Raw genomic sequence first — 18211 nt, forward strand, 5'->3', positions numbered from 1 at the left:
GGATGCTTAACCAACTGAGGCACCCAGGTGCCCTCCCCCCCAAAAAACCTTTAATAAGTAGATGATTCCAATGCTACTTAAACTATTTCAGAGTATAGATAAGGAAAGGAAACATTCATTTTATTAAACAATTATATCCAAATCCAAATGAGTTTATGTAATATAGAGCATTATAAAAATCTCACTTTTTTTGGCTAACTGAACATGATGAAAAAAAGAATTGGAAGAGATTGTCATTAAAAAGACTTGATGAAAAAAAATAAAGTCTATCTTGTCTGATATTTAAAAAAATCTCATAAACATCAATTTAAAAATCTTTGACAAAGTATTAGCAAACAGATTTCAATACCAGATAAAAGGATAACTTAAAATGAATTATTTTGTTTCTGTTGAATAACAATTCCAAAACTCAGAGGCTTAAAATTATAAGTTATTTCCTGTGTCTGAGGAATTCAGATAGTCCCGATTTGCTCAGCTGGGTAGCTCAATCTCAGTGAAACCAGACGCACTCACGTCTAGTGAATAGCTAGAGATTGGTCGATTGAGCCTGGCCTTGGCTAGGGTGACTGAGCTCTACTCTGCATGCTCATCGTCTCCTGGGACCAATAGATTAGCTTAGACATGTCTTACTCATGGCAATGGCAGAACCATAAGAGAGCAAGACCTAAGCCCATTTTAAACCTCTGCTTACATTAAATTTGCTAACACCCCAATGGCCAAGCAAGTTACATGGCCATGCTTAGAGTTAAGAAACTGGGCAGGTAATCCCACCTACAATGGGAGGACATTGAGAATTTGCACGTTAAAGGATGTAGACATATAGGAGGGGTGAAGAATTGGGGCCAGATGATACAATCTACCATACATTATGGCCAAGTGAGCCTTATTCTCGGGATGCAAGAGTGGTTCAGTGTTAAAAATGTCAATTAAAGGGGCGCCTGGGTGGCTCAGTTGGTTAAGCCTCTGCCTTTGGCTTCGGTCATGATCTCAGGGTCATGATCTCAGGATCCAGTCCTGCATTGGGCTCCCTGCTCCACCGGAGTCTGCTTCTCCCTCTCCCACTGCCCCTCCCCCCACTCCTGCTCCCGCTCTCTAAAATATAAACAATATTTTTTTTAAAAAGCAGTCATTAAATAGACCTATAAATAAATAAGTAAATAAAAACAGTAGACATTTGTCCTAAAATAAAGTAGGATATCATAAATTCTAAAAAAAAAAAAGTCAGTTAAATAATAATACAATAACAAGAATCAGATGATCATCCTAAAGGGTAACAAGTAGTCATTTCACAAAATTCAACACCTGTTCATCTATAAAAAAACTCAAAAGTGGAATTGATGAATGTCTTTAACATGATAAAGTGATATATATCTCAGTCCAAAATCCAGTAGCTTATTTAATGGGGGAAATATTAGATGGTTTCATGCTAAAATAAGAAATAAGGCAAGGACGTTCACTACCTATACAGCTAATTAGTATAATATTAGAAAATTAATCAATGTAATTAGACAAGAAAAAGGAACTAGGGGCCTTAGAATTTGAAAGGAAGAGACCAAACTATTTTCTTTAGCAAATGAAAGGGTGTATATCTGATGAAACCAAAAGAATCAATAGCCAAACTGCTACAAATAACAGAAAAATTAACATTCAATTATCAATAGCATTCGCATATGCAGTAACTATGTAGAATATAAAATGGGATGTCTCACTTAGAGCAGAAAAAAATCCATATAAAGAAAACTATAAAAAAACTATTCTAAAAAAAAATACCTTTAAGATACCAGTGAAAAAATACCAATAAAAGCATACCATCACTTTTTACCCTGGAGTTAGATAGGTTGACTATAAAGATCAATTGGAAGAAAAAACAAACAAGAAATGCCAAAAAATGCTGAAGACAAAGAGCAATGAAGGAGAGCTAGCTCTTCCTAATATTGAAATCAATAACAAAGCTTTTATAATTAAAACAACACGGTTATTAATACGTGAATAGACAAAGAGGACTTCTTGAAAAGATTCCTTGGTCGTTTAAATGGCTTTCAAAACAATTTTTTTATTGAAGTAATGCTTTCTCTGTTCCTTTCTGTGTCAGAACCTCAAGTATAACTACACTTCTGAATTCTTTCACCATGCTTCTATCTTGTTTTTACACTTCATATGAGTGAAATCGTGTAAGTGATATGAACTGTATTCTTTTGTGCCTGGCTTCTTTTGCTCATCCTTATGTCTTTGGAAGTTATCCATGTTGCTGCATATAGCGATAGTTCAGTCTTTATATTGCGGTGTAGTGTTACACTGTATATATATACCACATTTTATCTTTTCTGCTGTCTATGAATAATTGGGTTGTTTCTAGTTTTTAGTTATCACAAATAAAACAGTCATGAACCTCCACCTCCTCCATCCTCCCCAGCCCCGTCCTCCTCTTTCTCCTCCTTTTTCTTTTTTTGGCAAACCCTTCATTAGAAAATAGCACTGATAAAAAAATAATTGATATTGTGTGGGTTGTTCGTTCAAAGGAAGCAAAATAGCTATAAAAGGTGCTGTAAAGGCCTGAGAAACAACGCGTAAAACAATTTCCTAATTTGATCTAGGACGAACATGGTTGGGAGCAGTTAAAGGGCTCAAGAAGAAGGTTAGGGTTTTAAAAGAAATTACATTCTTGATGGGGCACCTGGGTGGCTCAGTCGGTTAAGCTTCTTTCTGCCTTTGGCTCAGGTCATGATCCCAGAGTCCCGGTATTGAGTCCCACATTGGGCTCCTTCCTCAGCGGGGAGCCTGCCTCTCCCACTCTCCTCCCTCCCCCTACTCATGCGTGCTCTCTCTCTCTCTCAAATAAATAAAATCTTTTTAAAAATAAATAAATAAATGAAATTGCATTCTTGAAAAGTAGCAGGCAATGAAACTATTAAATAATTCCTTACAGGTTTTAAAGATTAAAATGTAACACATTGGAGTCACATGCCTATCATAGGGGAATTCAAATGGAAATTACGCATTGGCCCTCCAGTGAGCTACTTTCTATTAAAGAAAGAAATGCTGTCTGGGGAATTTGGAAGTTTGTCCAGTTGCCCACAGTGACGTGAAAGAAAGAGACAAGCCTTTAGAATCAGAGGAATTAGAGCTATAATTATGACTTTAGATTGTGTGATTTATAAAAATTCTGTCATGTCTCTTGGCCTGTTTCCTCCTCTGAATATTCTTATAAACATCTTTTGGTGGACCACTCACTCATTTGCTACATAGGGTAGAACTGCTAAATTATAGGATGCACTTAATGATGAGGTTGAGAAGATACTTACCATATATTTTCAAAATACCAATTTACAGTCTCATCAACATATTTCAGATGCTTATTGACCACATGGGTAATTTTTTTTGGTAAAGGACCTGTTTAAGTCTTTTGCCTCTTCTTTTGGTGGGTAGTTTTTCATTATCAAATTGATTTGTAAGAATTCTTTTTAAAAATTTTACTGAGATATGTGATATATAACATTGTGTAAATTTAAGGTGTATGATGTATCAATTTGATACATTTATATATTACAATAAAATTGCCACTGAAGCATTAGCTAACACCTTTATTATGTCACATTATTATCATTTTTTTTGTGTGGTGGAAACAAGATCTAGTCTCTTAGCAACATTAAAGTTTATAATACAGTATTGTGTGTAATCACTGTTTTTGCATTAGATGTCCTGGATTTATTTATCTACTGATTGCACGTTTGTATCTTTAAACATCTCCTCAATTCATCCACCCCCTAGACCCAACCACCTTTCTTAATCTCTATTTGTACTAGTCTGACATTTTTAGATTCTATATGTAAGTGAGATCATAAAGTATATGTCTTTCTCTGTCTAATTTATTTCACAAAATGCCATCAAGTTTCATCCTGTTGGGGCGCCTGGGTGGCTCAGTCAGTTAAGCATCTGCCTTCAGCTCAGGTCATGAACAGGATTCCTGAATCAAGCCCTAAGTCGGGCTCTCCGCTCAGTGGGAAGTCTGCTTCTCCCTTTGCCTCTCCCCCTGGCTCATGCTCTCTCTCTCTCTGTGTCAAATAAATAAATGCATAAAATCTTTTTTAGAAATTTAAAAAATTAAAATTTAAAAAAGTTTCATTGTGTTGTCACAAGTGGCAGAATTTCTCTCTTTATCGTGGCTAAACAATATTCCTTTGGGGGGTATCACATCTCTTATTTATCCATTAATCTATTGAGGAATACAATTTGTTTTCATAGCTTGGCTATTATAAATAATACTGCAGTAAACATGGGAGTGCGTATATTTCTTTGATGTCCTGTTTTCATTTCTTTTGGATATAAACCCAGGAGTGGAGTTGCTGGACCATATGGTAGTTTTATTTTTAAATTTTTGAAGAACCTCCAAGCTGTTTTCCATAGTAGCTGTACAAATTTACATTCCCACTAACGGTGCCTAAGAGTTCCCTTTTCGCTCCACAACACTTGTTATCTGTATTTTTCTTGATGATAGCCATTTTAACAGGTGTGAGGTGATAGCTCATTGTGGTTTGGATTTTTTTGATGATTAGTAATGTTGAGCATCTTTTCGTGTACGTGTTGGCCGCTGGAATTCTTTGGAAAAATGTCTGTTTAGTTCTTCTGCCCATTTTTAGTTGCATTTTCTTTTCTTTCCTTTCCTTTTCTTTTCTTTTCTCTTCTTTTCTTTCATGAATTCATGAGAGAATGATGTGTTTTAAGCCCAAAGATCCCAATATGAATCACTTCCGTTCTGTTACTATTTCACCAAATGACCCTGGACTACTCTCTTAACATCTCAGAAACCCAGTTTCCTTATTTATGAAATAAAAATGATAGCATCTTCTTTACTGAGTTGTTGCAAGAAAGAAATGAGATCTTACATTAATTGCCTGGCATGTATTAGGTGCTCAATAAATGCTAGACGTTGTTTTATTGTAATTGAATTGTATGAGTTCTTTATAGATTTTGGATATTGACCCCTTATCTGATATATGGCTTAAAATATTTTCTCCTATTTTGTAAGTTACCTATTCATTTTATATTCTTGTTTCTTTCTTTTTTTTTTTTTTAGAAAAACTCATTTTTATTTTTCTAACACTTGGAAGTTATTTTATCCATTTATAGCAATTCTATTGTCTCCCTTTGTTAAAATTATTTTAAAACTAATTAAAATAGGTAAATGAAGCATTATATGGGTAAATAAACCCTTAGAATCTTATTTAATAGTATTAATTCCAGTTACATCATTTGAAATTTTTTTCATATTATTCTTTTTTTCTCCCCCGTGGGTCAATTTTATTTTTTTCCTTCTCATTTTGTAAAAATTTTAAATCAGTTAATTAACATATAATGTATTATTAGTTTCAGAGGTAGAGGTCAGCGATTTATCAGTTTTATATAATACCCAGTGCTCATTACATCACGTGCCCTCCTTAATGTCTGTCCCCCAGTTTCCCCATCCCCCACCCCCTTCTCCTCCAACAACCTTAGTTTGTTTCCTATGACTAAGAGTCTCTTATGGTTTGTCTCCCTCTCTGATTTCATCTTGTTTTATTTTTTCCTCTCTTCCCTGATTATCCTCTGTTTTGTTCCTTAAATTCCACATATGAGTGAGATATGATAATTGTCTCTCTGATTGACTTATTTTGCTTAGCTTAATACCATCTAGTTCCATCCACATTGTTGCAAATGGCAAGATTTCAATTTTTTTGATAGCTGAGTAGTATTCCGTTGTATATATCTACCTTATCTTCTTTACCCATTCATTTGTTGCTGGACATGTGGGCTCTTTCCACAGTTTGGCTATTGTGGACATTGCTGCTATAAACGTTGGGATGTAGGTGCCCCTTTGGATCACTACATTTGTATCTTTGGGGTAAATACCAAGTAATGCAATTGCTGGGTCATAGGATGGCTCTATTTTCAACTTTTTGAGGAATCTCCATACTGTTTTCCAGAGTGGCTGCACCAGCTTGCATTCCCACTAGCAGTGTAAGAGGATTCCCCTCTCTCTGCATCCTCGCCAACATCTGTCGTTTCCTGACTTAATTTTAGCCATTCTGACTGGTGGGAGGTGGTATCGCATTGTGATTTTGATTTGTATTTCCCTGATGCTGAGTGATTTGGAGCGTTTTTTCATGTGTCTGTTGGCCATTTGGACGTCTCCTTTGGAGAAATATCTGTCTGTGTCTTCTGCCCATTTCTTGATTGGATTATTTGTTCTTTGGGTATTGAGTTTGATAAGTTCTTTATAGATTGTGGATGCTAGCCCTTTATCTGATAAGACCTTTACAGATATCTTCTCCCATTCTGTTGGTTGTCTTTTGGTTTTGTTGACTCTTATCTTTGCTGTGCAAAAGCTTTTTATCTTGATGAAGTCCCAACAGTTCATTTTTGCCTTTGTTTCCCTTGCCTTTGGAGACGTGTCTAGCAAGAAGTTGCTGTGGCCAAGGTCAAAGAGGTTGCTGCCTGTGTTCTCCTCTAGGATTTTGATGGATTCCTTCTCACCTTTAGGTCTTTCATCCATTTTGAGTCTATTTTTGTGCATCATGTAAGGAAGTGGTCCAGTTTCATTCTTCTGCATGTGGCTATCCAATTTTCCCAATATCATTTGTTGAAGAGACTGTCCTTTTTCCATTGGATATTCTTTCCTCAAAGATTAGTTGACCATAAAGTTGAGGGTCCATATCTGGGTTCTCTCTTCTGTTCCATTGATCTATGTGTCTATTTTTGTGTCAGTACCATACTGTCCTGATGATTACAGCTTTGTAATATAGCTGGAAGTCCAGAATTGTGATGCCACCGGCTTTTCTTTTCTTTTTCAACATTCCTTTAGCTAGTCAGGGTATTTTCTGGTTCCATACAAATTTTGGGATTATTTGTTCCAGCTTTGTGAAAAAAGTTGATGGTATTTTGATAGGGATTGCATTGAATGTGTAGATTGCTCTAGGTAGCATAGACATTTTAACAATATTTGCTCTTCCAACCCATGGGTATGGAGCATTTTTCCATTTCTTTTTGTTTTCCTTAAATTTTTTAATGGGTATTTTATAGTTTTCTGACTATAGATCCTTTGCCTCTTTGGTTAGGTTTATTCCAAGGTATCTTATGGTTTTTCGTGCAATTTTAAATGGGATCAACGCCTTAATTTCTCTTCTTTCTGTCTCATCGTTAGTGTATAGAAATGCAACTGATTTCTGTGCATTGATTTTATATCCTACCACTTTACTGAATTCCTATATGAGTTCTAGCAGTTTTGGGGTGGAGTCTTTTGGGTTTTCCACACAGAGTGTCACGTCATTTGTGAAGAGTGAGAGTTTGACTACTTCTTTGCCAATTCGGATACCTTTTATTTCTTTTCGTTGTCTGATTGCTGAGGTTAGGACTTCTAGTACTATGTTGAACAACAGTGGGGAAAGTGGGCGTCCCTTTCGTTAGGGGAAAAGCTCTCAGTTTTTTTCCCCATTGAGAATGATATTCACTGTGGGCTTTTCATAGATGCCTTTTATGATATTGAGGTATGTTCCTTCTATCCCAACACTGTGAAGAGTTTTGATCAAGAAAGGATGCTGTACTTTGTCAAATGCTTTTTCTGCATCTATTGAGAGGATCATATGGTTATTGTCCTTTCTTTTATTAACATAGTGTATCACATTGATTGATCTGCAGATGTTGAACCACCCTTGCTGACCAGGAATAAATCCCACTTGGTCGTGGTGAATAATCCTTTTAATGTACTGTTGGGTCCTATGCTAGTATCTTCATGAGAATTTTTGCACCCATGTTCGTCAGGATATTGGTCAGTAATTATCCTTTTTGGTGGGGTCTTTTCTGGTTTTGGGATCAAGGTAATGCTGACCTCATAGAGTTTGGAAGTTTTCCTTCCATTCCTATTTTTTGAAACAGCTTCAGAAGAATAGGGATTAATTTTTCTTTAAATGTTTGTTAGAATTCCCCTGGGAAGCCATTGGCCCTGGACGCTTGTTTATTGGGAAATTTTTTATAACTGCTTCAATTTCCTTGCTGTTTATGGGTCTGTTCAGGTTTTCTGTTTCTTCCTGTTTCAGTTTTGGTAGTTTATGCATCTCTAGGAATGCATCCATTTCTTCCAGATTGCCTAACTTATTGGCATATAGTTGCTCATAGTATGTTCTTATAATTGTTTGTATTTCTTTGGTGATGGTTGTGATCTCTCCTCTTTCATTCATTATTTTATTAATTTGGGTCCTTTCTCTTTTTTTTTTGGTAAGTCTGGCCAGGGGTTTATCAATCTTATTAATTCTTTCAAAGAACCAGCTCCTAGTTTCATTGATGTGTTCTACTGTTCTTTTGGTTTATTTCATTGATTTCTGCTCTAATCTTTATTTCTCTTCTGCTGGGTATAGGCGTTATTTGCTGTTCTTTCTCCAGCTCCTTTAGGTGTAAGATTAGGTTGTATATTTGAGACCTTTCTTGTTTCTCGAGAAAGGCTTATATTGCTGTATACCACCCTCTTAGGACTGCCTTTGCTATATCCCAAAGGTTTTGAACTGTCGTGATTTCATTTTCATTTGTTTCCATGAATTTTTTAAATTCTTCTTTAATTTTCTAGTGACCCATTCATTCTTTAGTAGGCTGCTCTTTAGCCTCTATGTATTTGAGTTCTTTCCAAATTTCCTCTTATAATTGAGTTCCAGTTTCAAAGCATTGTGGTCTGAAAATATGCAGGGAATGATCCCAAGTTTTTGGTACCAGTTGAGACCTGATTGTGACCCAGGATGTGATCTATTCTGGAGAATGTTCCATGTGCACTCGAGAAGAATGTGTATTCTGTCGCTTTAGAATGGAATGCCCTGAATATCTCTGTGAAGTCTATCCGGTCCAGTGTGTCATTCAAAGCCCTTGTTTCCTTATTGATCTGCTTAAGATGATCTGTCCATTGCAGTGAGTGAGGTGTTAAAGTCCCCTGCTATTATTGTATTATTATCAATGTGTTTCTTTAATTTTGTTATTAATTGGCTTATATATTTGGCTGCTCCCATGTTAAGGGCATAAATATTTACAATTGTTAGCTCTTCTTGTTGGAAAGATGCTTTAAGTATGATATAGTGTCCTTCCTCATCTCTTATTACAGTCTTTGGTTTAAAATCTAATTTGTCTGGGGGCGCCTGGGTGGCACAGCGGTTAAGCGTCTGCCTTCGGCTCAGGGCGTGATCCCGGCGTGATGGGATCGAGCCCCACATCAGGCTCCTCCGCTATGAGCCTGCTTCTTCCTCTCCCACTCCCCCTGCTTGTGTTCCCTCTCTCGCTGGCTGTCTCTATCTCTGTCGAATAAATAAATTAAAAAAAAAAATCTTAAAAAAATAAAAAATAAATAAATAAATAAATAAAAATAAATATTATTTGTCTGACATAAGGATTGCCACCCCAGCTTTCTTTTGATGTCCATTAGCATGATAAATGATTTTCCACCACCTCGCTTTAAATCTGGAGGTATCTTTGTGTCTAAAATGAGTCTCTTGCAGACAGCATATCGATGGGTCTTGCTTTTTTTTTTTTTTTTAATCCAATCTGATACTTGTGTCTTTTGATTGGGCCATTTAGCCCATTTACATTCAGAGTAACTATTAAAAGATATTAATTTAGTGCCTTTATATTTATCTGTAAAGTTAATATTTCTGTATATTATCTATGTTCCTTTCTGGTCTATGTTACTTTTGGGCTATCTCTTTGCTTAAAGGACCCCTTATAATATTTCTTGTAGGACTGGTTTGGTGATCACAAATTCTTTTTGTTTCTGTTTGTCCTGGAAGCTTTTTATCTCTCCTTCTATTTTTAATGACATCCTAGCTGGATAAAGTATTCTTGGCTGCATATTTTTCTCATTCAGCACCCTGAATATATCATGCCAGTCCTTTCTGGCCTGCCAGTTCTCTGTGGATAGGTGTTCTGCAAGTCTAATGTTTCTACCCTTGTAGGTTACAGACCTCTTGTCCTGAGATGCTTTCAGGATTTTTATTTGTCTCCGAGAGTTGCAAGTTTCACTATTATATGTCGGGGTGGTGACCTATTTTTATTGATTTTGAGGGGTGTTCTCTGTGTCTCCTGTACTTGGATGACTGTTTCTTTCCCCAGATTAGGGAAATTCTCTGCTATAATTTGCTTCAGTATACCTTCTGCCCCCCTCTTCCTCTTCTTCTGGGATCCCAATTATTCTAATATTGTTTCACTTTCTGGTTTCACTTATCTCTCAAATTGTCCCCTCATTATCCAGTAGTTGTTTATCTCTCTTCTTCTCAGCTTCTTTATTCTCCACCATTTTTTCTTCCATATCACTAATTCTCTCTTCTGCCTCATTTATCCTAGCAGTTAGAGCCTCCATTTTTTATTGCATTTCATTAATAGCTTTTTTAAAATTTAGACTTGATTAGATTTTTGTTCATTTATTTCTCCAGAAAGGGATTCTCTAGTGTCTTCTATACTTTCTTCAAGCCCAGCTAGTATCTTTATAATCATTATTCTGAACTCTAGTTCTGACATCTTACTTTTATCCATACTGATTACATCCCTGGCAATCAGTACTGCCTCTTGTTCTCTTTTTTGAGGTGAGTTTTTCCATCTTGTCCAGAGAAGAATAGATAAACAAGAGAACAAAATACAAAATGACCCCAGAGTCATATACACTAAACAAAGCAGAAGAGACCCGAAACCGAAAAAAAAAAATTAAAATAAAAAAAGTGAGAGAGAGAATATAATCAGACAGGTGAACAGAATAGAGCAATATACTGGATCCTGTGTGTATTTTGGTCTCTTTGTTAGAAAACTAGATCCCAAAATTGTAAAGAAAGGGAAACTTATATAGGTACAAAAATAAAATTAAATACTTTGAAAAGATAGAAAATTAAAAAGAATTTAAGGAAACAAAACAAAAAAAACAGAGGAAGAAAAAAAGAGAGAGAGAGAATACGATCAGGCAGGTGAAGAGAACAGAGCCATAGACTAGATTCTGGATGCATTTTGGTCTGTTTGTTAGAAGAAACTGCATCCCAAAATTGTAAAGAAGGAAAAACCTATATAAATATATATACAAAAATAAAATTAAATACAATGAAAGGATAGAATGTAACTGTAAAAATGTGAATTAAAAAGGATTTTATAAAAAGTGATAAAATCAGAAATTGGTTGGAAAAGGAAAGAGAAAAAATTAAAATTGAAAGACTAAAGAATCATGGGGAAAAAACCATGAATTCTATAGTCCATATTCCCCTAGTGCTGGAGTTTTGCAGTTCTCATTGAGTGGTAAACTTGGTCTTGGCAGCATGTTCTTGCGGATCTTCTGGGGAGGCGCCTGTTGCGCTGATTCTCAGGCGTCTTTGCCCCAGGTGAATTGTACTGCCCTTGCCAGGGGACCAGGCTAACTAATCCGCTTCGGATTGCTCTATGTGGCTTTTGTTTCCTGAAGGCTTTCTGCTCAGCTTTAGAGGATAAGAATGATAGTGGCGACCTCCCAATCTCCAGCCCAGGAGCCAAGAGCTTGGGACCCCCCCCTCCTCGGTTAGTCCTCAGAGAAAAGCAGTCAATCACTCCTGTCTCCCTGGTCTCCATCCTCACTCTGTGCTCACCCAGCCTGGGACTGAGCATTTGTATCTCTCGCGTGCGAACACATTTCAAGTCTCCAAACCCTGCAGACTCCTGCAGCGCACACCTGCCCTGCTCCTCCCGGTCTCACTGGTTCTGCTGCTTGCTGAGCCCCTTTTTGGAGAGCAGTCACCTGACTGCACCCTGGTTCACGGTATATGGCAACCTTGAGCCAAGAGCCCACTCCTGGGCTCACTGTTTGTAGACGGCTTTCCCACTCCAATGCCTGGGAACTCTGCCACCTCAGGCATTCCCAGTCTTCCTGGGACCCCGAGGATCCTGAGACCACACTGTCCCACCTAGGACTCTGCCCTGCTTTGCCACTTGAGCGCCTTTTAGGCTGGGACGTCCCTCACCAGAGCAGACTTCTAAAAGTTCCAATTTGGCACTTGGCTACTCTATCACTTACCAGTAGATGGCTGACAGAGGCTCCCTCCCCCCAAGGTCTATCTTCCCATATGTCACCTCAGATTCACTTCTTGGCACCTCCTGCCTTGTAGAAAGTGGTCGCTTTTCTATTCGTGGTGTTGCAGCTATTCTTTTCTTCGATCTCGGGTCGAGTTTGCAGATGTTCAGTATGATTTGATAGCTATCTAGCTGAATGCCTGAGACCAGATGAAGCTAAGGTCTCCTACTCCTTTGCCATCTTGGACCACCATCAAGACCGCCATCAGCCAGCATGTTTCTAAAGACAAAGAGCTTTTTTCATTTTGTATTTTATTTTTTGGCTACACAGAGGCTTTTAGTTTGATTTAAACCTGCTTGTTGGGTTTTACTTTTGTTGCTTGTGCTTTTGGTGTCATATCTAAGAAGTCTTGGCCAAGACCAAGGTCAAGAAGCTTTTTTCCTATGTTTTCTTCTAGGAGTTTTGCACTATTAGGTCTTATTTGAACTAATTTTTGTGAATGGTGTAAGATAGGGGTACAATTTCATTTTTCTGTGTCTGGTTACCCACTTTCTCAACATCATTTGTTGAAGGGACTATCCTTTTTCCATTGAGTGTTCTTGACTCCCTTGTCAAACATCAATTGACCGTAAATAAGGAGTTTAGTTCTGGGCTCTCTGTTCTGTTCTATTATTCTATTCTTCTATTTTTATGCCAGTACCATACTGTTTTAATTTTTATAGATTTAAGATATAGTTTGATACCAAGGATTGTGATGCCTCTAACTTAGTTCTTCTTTCTCATGATTGGTTTGGCTACTCAGGGTCTTTTGTGGTTCCATACAAATTTTAGTATTGATTTTCTATTTTTTAAAAAATGCCATTGGCATTTTGATAGGAATTGTGTTGAATATATAGATGGCTTTGTGTATATGGACATTTTAACAATATTAATTCTAATTCATGAACATGGAATATCTTTCCATTTGTTTATGTCTTCTTCAATTTCTTTCCTCAATGTCTTGTAGTTTTCATTGTACAGATTTTTCACTTCCTTCTTTAAATTTATTCCCAATATTTTTGTTTGTTTTGATGCTATCATGTATGAAATAGTTGTCTTTATTTCTTTTTCAGTTGTTTTGTTGTTAGTGTACAAGTACAACCAATATTTGTGTGTTCATTTTATATCCTCAACTCTGCTGAATTTGTTGCTTACTTCCAACAGCTTTTTGGTTATGCCTTTAGAGTTTTCTATATATGTGTTCACATCATCTGCAAATAATGATAATTTTACTTCTTCCTTTCTGATCTTTTTTTTCTTTTTCTTGTCTAATTTCTCTGATTAGGACTTCCAGTATATCTTGGATAAGAATGGTGAGAGTGGACACTGTTGTCTTGTTCCTGATCTTAGAGGAAAAGCTTTCAATTTGTCACTGTATGTATAAATGTTAGCTGTGGGCTTGTCATATATGGTTTTTATTATGTTGAGATATGCTCCTTCTATAACCACTTTGTTGACGATTTTTTCTCATGAAATGCTGTCATATTTTGTCAAATGCTTTTTCTGTATCTATTGAGATGATCATATGATTTTAATCTTTCATTCTATCAATGTGGTACATCAGATTTATTGATGTGCAGATTATTGAGCCATCCTTGTATCTGAGACATAAATTCCATTTGGTTATGATTAGTCCTTTCAATGTGCTGTTGAATTTAGTTTGCTAATATTTTGTTGAGAGTTTTTATATTGACCAGGGATATTGGTCTATAGTTTTCTTTTCTATTAGTGTTTTTATCTGGCTTTAGTATCAGGCTAATGTTGGTCTTGTAAAATGAATTTAGAAGTGTTCTTCCTCTTTAATTTTTTAAAAGAGTTTGAGGATTGATGTTAATTCTTTTTTTAAATGTTTGATAGAATTTGCTGGTGAAGCCATCTGATCCTGGGGTTTTCTGTGTTGTGAGGATTTTACTCATTATTGGTCTATTCAGATTTTCTATTTCTTCCTGACTCAGACTTGTTAGGTTGTATGTTTCTAGAAATTGATTCATTTCTCTAGGTTCACCAATTAGTTAACATATGATTGTTCTTAGTAGTCTTTTGTAATTTTTGTTATTTTTGTGTTATCAGTGTAATGTCTCCTCTTTCAATTCTGATTTTATTATTTGAATCTTCTGTCTTTTTTCCTTAGTCTAGCTAATGGTTTGTCAATTAGTTTATGTTTTTGAGAAACTAGCTCTGTGTTCTGGTGATTTTAAAATTGTTTTTCTTGTCTCTATTTTGTTTATTTCTATTCTGATCTTTGGCATTTCCTTGCTTCTGCTAGATGTTGGCTTATTAATTTTTCTTTTGATTTCTTCTTTGAGCCATTGGTTGTTCTGGAATGTGTTAATTTCTGTATGTTTGTAGATTTTTCAATTTCTTCTTGTTACTGATTTCTGGTTTCATACCATTGTGGCAAGAACATACTTGGTATGAGTTCAATCTCCTTAAATTTGCTTAGCTTGTTTTATGTCCTGTCACATGATTAACCCTGGGGAATGTTACATGTGCACTTGAGAAGAATGTGTATTCTGTTTCTGTTGGATAGGATGTTCTATAAATGTCCATTAGGTCCATTTCATCTAAGGTACGGTTTAAGTCCATTGTTTACCTGTTGATTTTCTGTCTGGGTGATCTATCCATGCTGAAAGTGGAGCATTAAAGTCCCCTGCTACTATTGTATCATTGTCTATTTCTCCTTTAATTTGTTAGTATTTGCTTAATACATTTAAGTGCTCCTATGTTAGGTTTGTATGTATTTATAATTATTATATCTTCTTGATGAATTGACTTCTTTATCATTATGTATTGACCTTCTTTGTCTTTTATTACTGTTTTTGGCTTAAAGTCTGTTTTGTGTGATATAGGTATAGCTACCCTGCTTTCTTTCGGTTTCCACTTCTATGGAATATCTTTTTCCATGCCTTCGCTTTGAGCCTATGTGTGTCCTTAAAACTGAAACGAGTCTCTTATACCCAGCATATAATTGGGTTCTGTTTTATCCATTCAGCCACTCTGTGTCTTTTGATTGGGGAGTTCAATTCATTTACATTTAGACTTGTTATTGATATGTAAGGACTTACTACTGCTATCTTATTGTTTTCTGGTTGTTCTGTATTTATATTGCTTCTTTTCCCCTCTGTCTTTGCCTATATTTGTAAATTGGTAATTTTCCATGGTTGTTTGCTCTGTCTGCCCTTTCTTTAGCTTTTGTGTGTCTACTATAGGTTTTTGCTTTGTGCTTGAGTCTAACTGAAGTTACAGTAATTATAGTTGCCTCATTTTTGCACATAAGTCTGATTGCTGAGATCAAGTGTCAAGTAGATTAAACAGTCCACTTTAAGCTGATAGAAGCTTACCTTTGATTGTCTACAAAAGCCTCACCCTTTGACTCCCCCCTTTTTTATTTTGATGTTATTATTTACCTCTTTTTATATTGTGTATTAATAAATTATAGTAGCTACCATTACATGAGTGCTTTTTCCCTTTGCCCTTTGTACTACAGTAAGTGGTTAACACACCATCTTATTACAGTTTTCTAGGTCTGACTGTATATTAACCTAGAGCAGCATGTTGTATATTTTTGTATGTTTTCATGCCATTGATTAGCACCTTTTTATTTCAGCTCGAATAGCTCCTTTCAGCATTTCTTGCAAGGCAGGTCTAGTGGTGATAAAGTCCCTCAGCTTTTTGTAAGAACGATTTTTATGTTCTGGATACAAGTTCTATGGAAGATATAAGTATTGCAAATATCTCCTCTAAGTCTTTAGCTTGCCTTTTGCTCTCTTAGAGATGTGTTTTGATGAACAGACATCGTTATTTTAATGTGGTCTAATTTATAATTTTTTAAAAATGGCTTTGCTTTTAGGTTATGTTTAAGTAAGTAATCTTTGCCTCTTCCAAAGTTATAAATGCATGCTACACTTTCTTCTAGTTTTATTGTGTACTTTTCATATTCAACTTATAATTCAGTTTGAATTTGTTCTTTGTGCATGTTATAAGAAGAGGTAATGGATAGAAAAATTTAACTGTGTAGAGGACCCAGAATTAGTATTCGTGCTAATGGAAATGCAGTGTACTATGAAAGGAGCATCTCAAATTAGTTGCAAAGAATATAAACTTTTAAATAAACATCATTGAGCTAATTGGGTAGTTATGTGGAAATACACTGAATTGGATCAGTTTCTTACAAGGATAAATTCCAAATGGAGAAGTTGAGTGTTAATTTAAATGTAAGTATTAGAAGGAAACATGCATGAATTATTTTCTAACTGGGGCATAAAAAGTGGCTGAATTCCATTAATCATCAGGAAAGTACAAGATATCCTTTACAACCACTAGAATAGCTAAAATTTAAATGACTGATAATAATTGGTGATGGGAGGTATGTGGAACTCTCATACAGGGCTGGTAGAACTATATATTTGTATCACCACTTTCACAAGCTATTTGGCAGTTTCTTTCAAAATTATGTGTATGCCTATATGGTTACCCTATGACTAATGAATTTTACTTTTATTTACTACTCGAGAAATGAATGTGTATGTCCACCAAAACTCTTATTACAAGGATGTCCGTAGTAGCTTTATTTATAATAGCCCAAACCTCGAAACAACTTCATGTCCATCAATACGAGAATTGATTTAATAAATTATTGTATATGTATACAATGGGGGGAAAAAAGAACAAATTCTTGGTGTAAACAAAAACATGCATTAATCTTCAAAATATCTGGTGAGCTATAGAAGCCAGACTTGAGAGAGTAGTTTGTGTGTACTTTCATTTGTTCAAGTTCATAAATTCAAGAACAGGTAAAATTGTACTATGGTAATAGAAGAACAATAACTTTGAGAGTGGGTGGTTACCTGAAGAAACTTGCTGGGTTAATGGAAATGTTCTGTGTTTTATCTGGGATGGTGGCTATATAGGTTTATACTTTTCTCAAATCACATCAAACCATATACTTAACATATATTTATTTTATTATATATGAATTATACTTCAATTAAGAAGATAAAGTAATTAGGGGTGGCTGGGTGGCTAATTCAGTTAAACATCAGACTCTTGATTTCGGCCCAGGTCATGATCTCAGAGTTGTGAGATGGAGCCCCCATATTGGGCTCTGTGCTGGGTGTGGAGCCTGCTTAAGATTCTCTCTCTCCCTCTGCCCCTCACCCCTCCCTCTCTAAAAAAAAAAGAAGATAAAGTAATTATATTTCAACTCATAATGAATATTAGATCTAGTTAATAATAATCGATGGAGGCTAAAGCTGTCAGATAAAAGATTGAAGGGAAACTTTATATTGTATAAAATAAATCTGAGATCAAAAATATCTGTGTGATCAATCTTGACATCATTAAAACTAGGAAAACATGTGCCTTCAGGTATTTCCAATATGTTGGGTCAGATTACCCTTTCTAAACTTACATTTCTGTTTTATAATGGTAGTATTGATTATGAATTTTGAAGTAAGATTAGCTAATAAGTTTTGGAAGAATCCCATCAAAAGTAATTGTTAGTTAAGATATTCAAATACTGGGGTGCCTGGGTGGCTCAGTCAGTTAAACATCTGCCTTTGGCTCGGTTCATGATCCTAGAGTCCTGGGATCAAGCCCCATGTCAGGCTCCCTGCTCAGCGGAGAACCTACTTCCCCCTCTCCCTCTGCCACTCCGCCTGCATGTGCTCACTTGCTCTCTCTTTCTCTGTTAAATAAATTTTAAAAAATCTTTAAAGATATTTGAATACTAAAGTGTCCCACAAAAAGAAATGTCTTTTGCATAATCTGCTTCAAGGAAAACACTTAGTATAGTGAACATTCTTTGTTTGGTAAGAAGTAGAGATTACCATTCCTAGTACGCAAGAAAATAGGTATGTAGCCAGAAAAAGCATAAAAGCATCATAAGTCCTGTAAACTAAATAGATGCACAAGAAGAATTGCATCAACATTACTGGCCATTCAATTAAATGCAATAAACTTTCACTGGCCAGCTAACGGCAGCAGAAACGAGTAAGACAGGGATCTGTTCTTGCTGTGATTTGTAACATACTGGGGTAAATAAGATAAACAGAGAAATGATTCATTGAGAGTGTCAAAAAAAGTATCCATAAAGTGACTTGGGTATTCAGAGCGGGAGAATTTGTACAGCAATGGTGTGGGTTGCTG

This window comes from Ursus maritimus, unplaced genomic scaffold, assembly GCF_017311325.1.
Source record: "Ursus maritimus isolate PB19 unplaced genomic scaffold, ASM1731132v1 scaffold_16, whole genome shotgun sequence".
Lineage (NCBI taxonomy): Eukaryota > Metazoa > Chordata > Mammalia > Carnivora > Ursidae > Ursus > Ursus maritimus.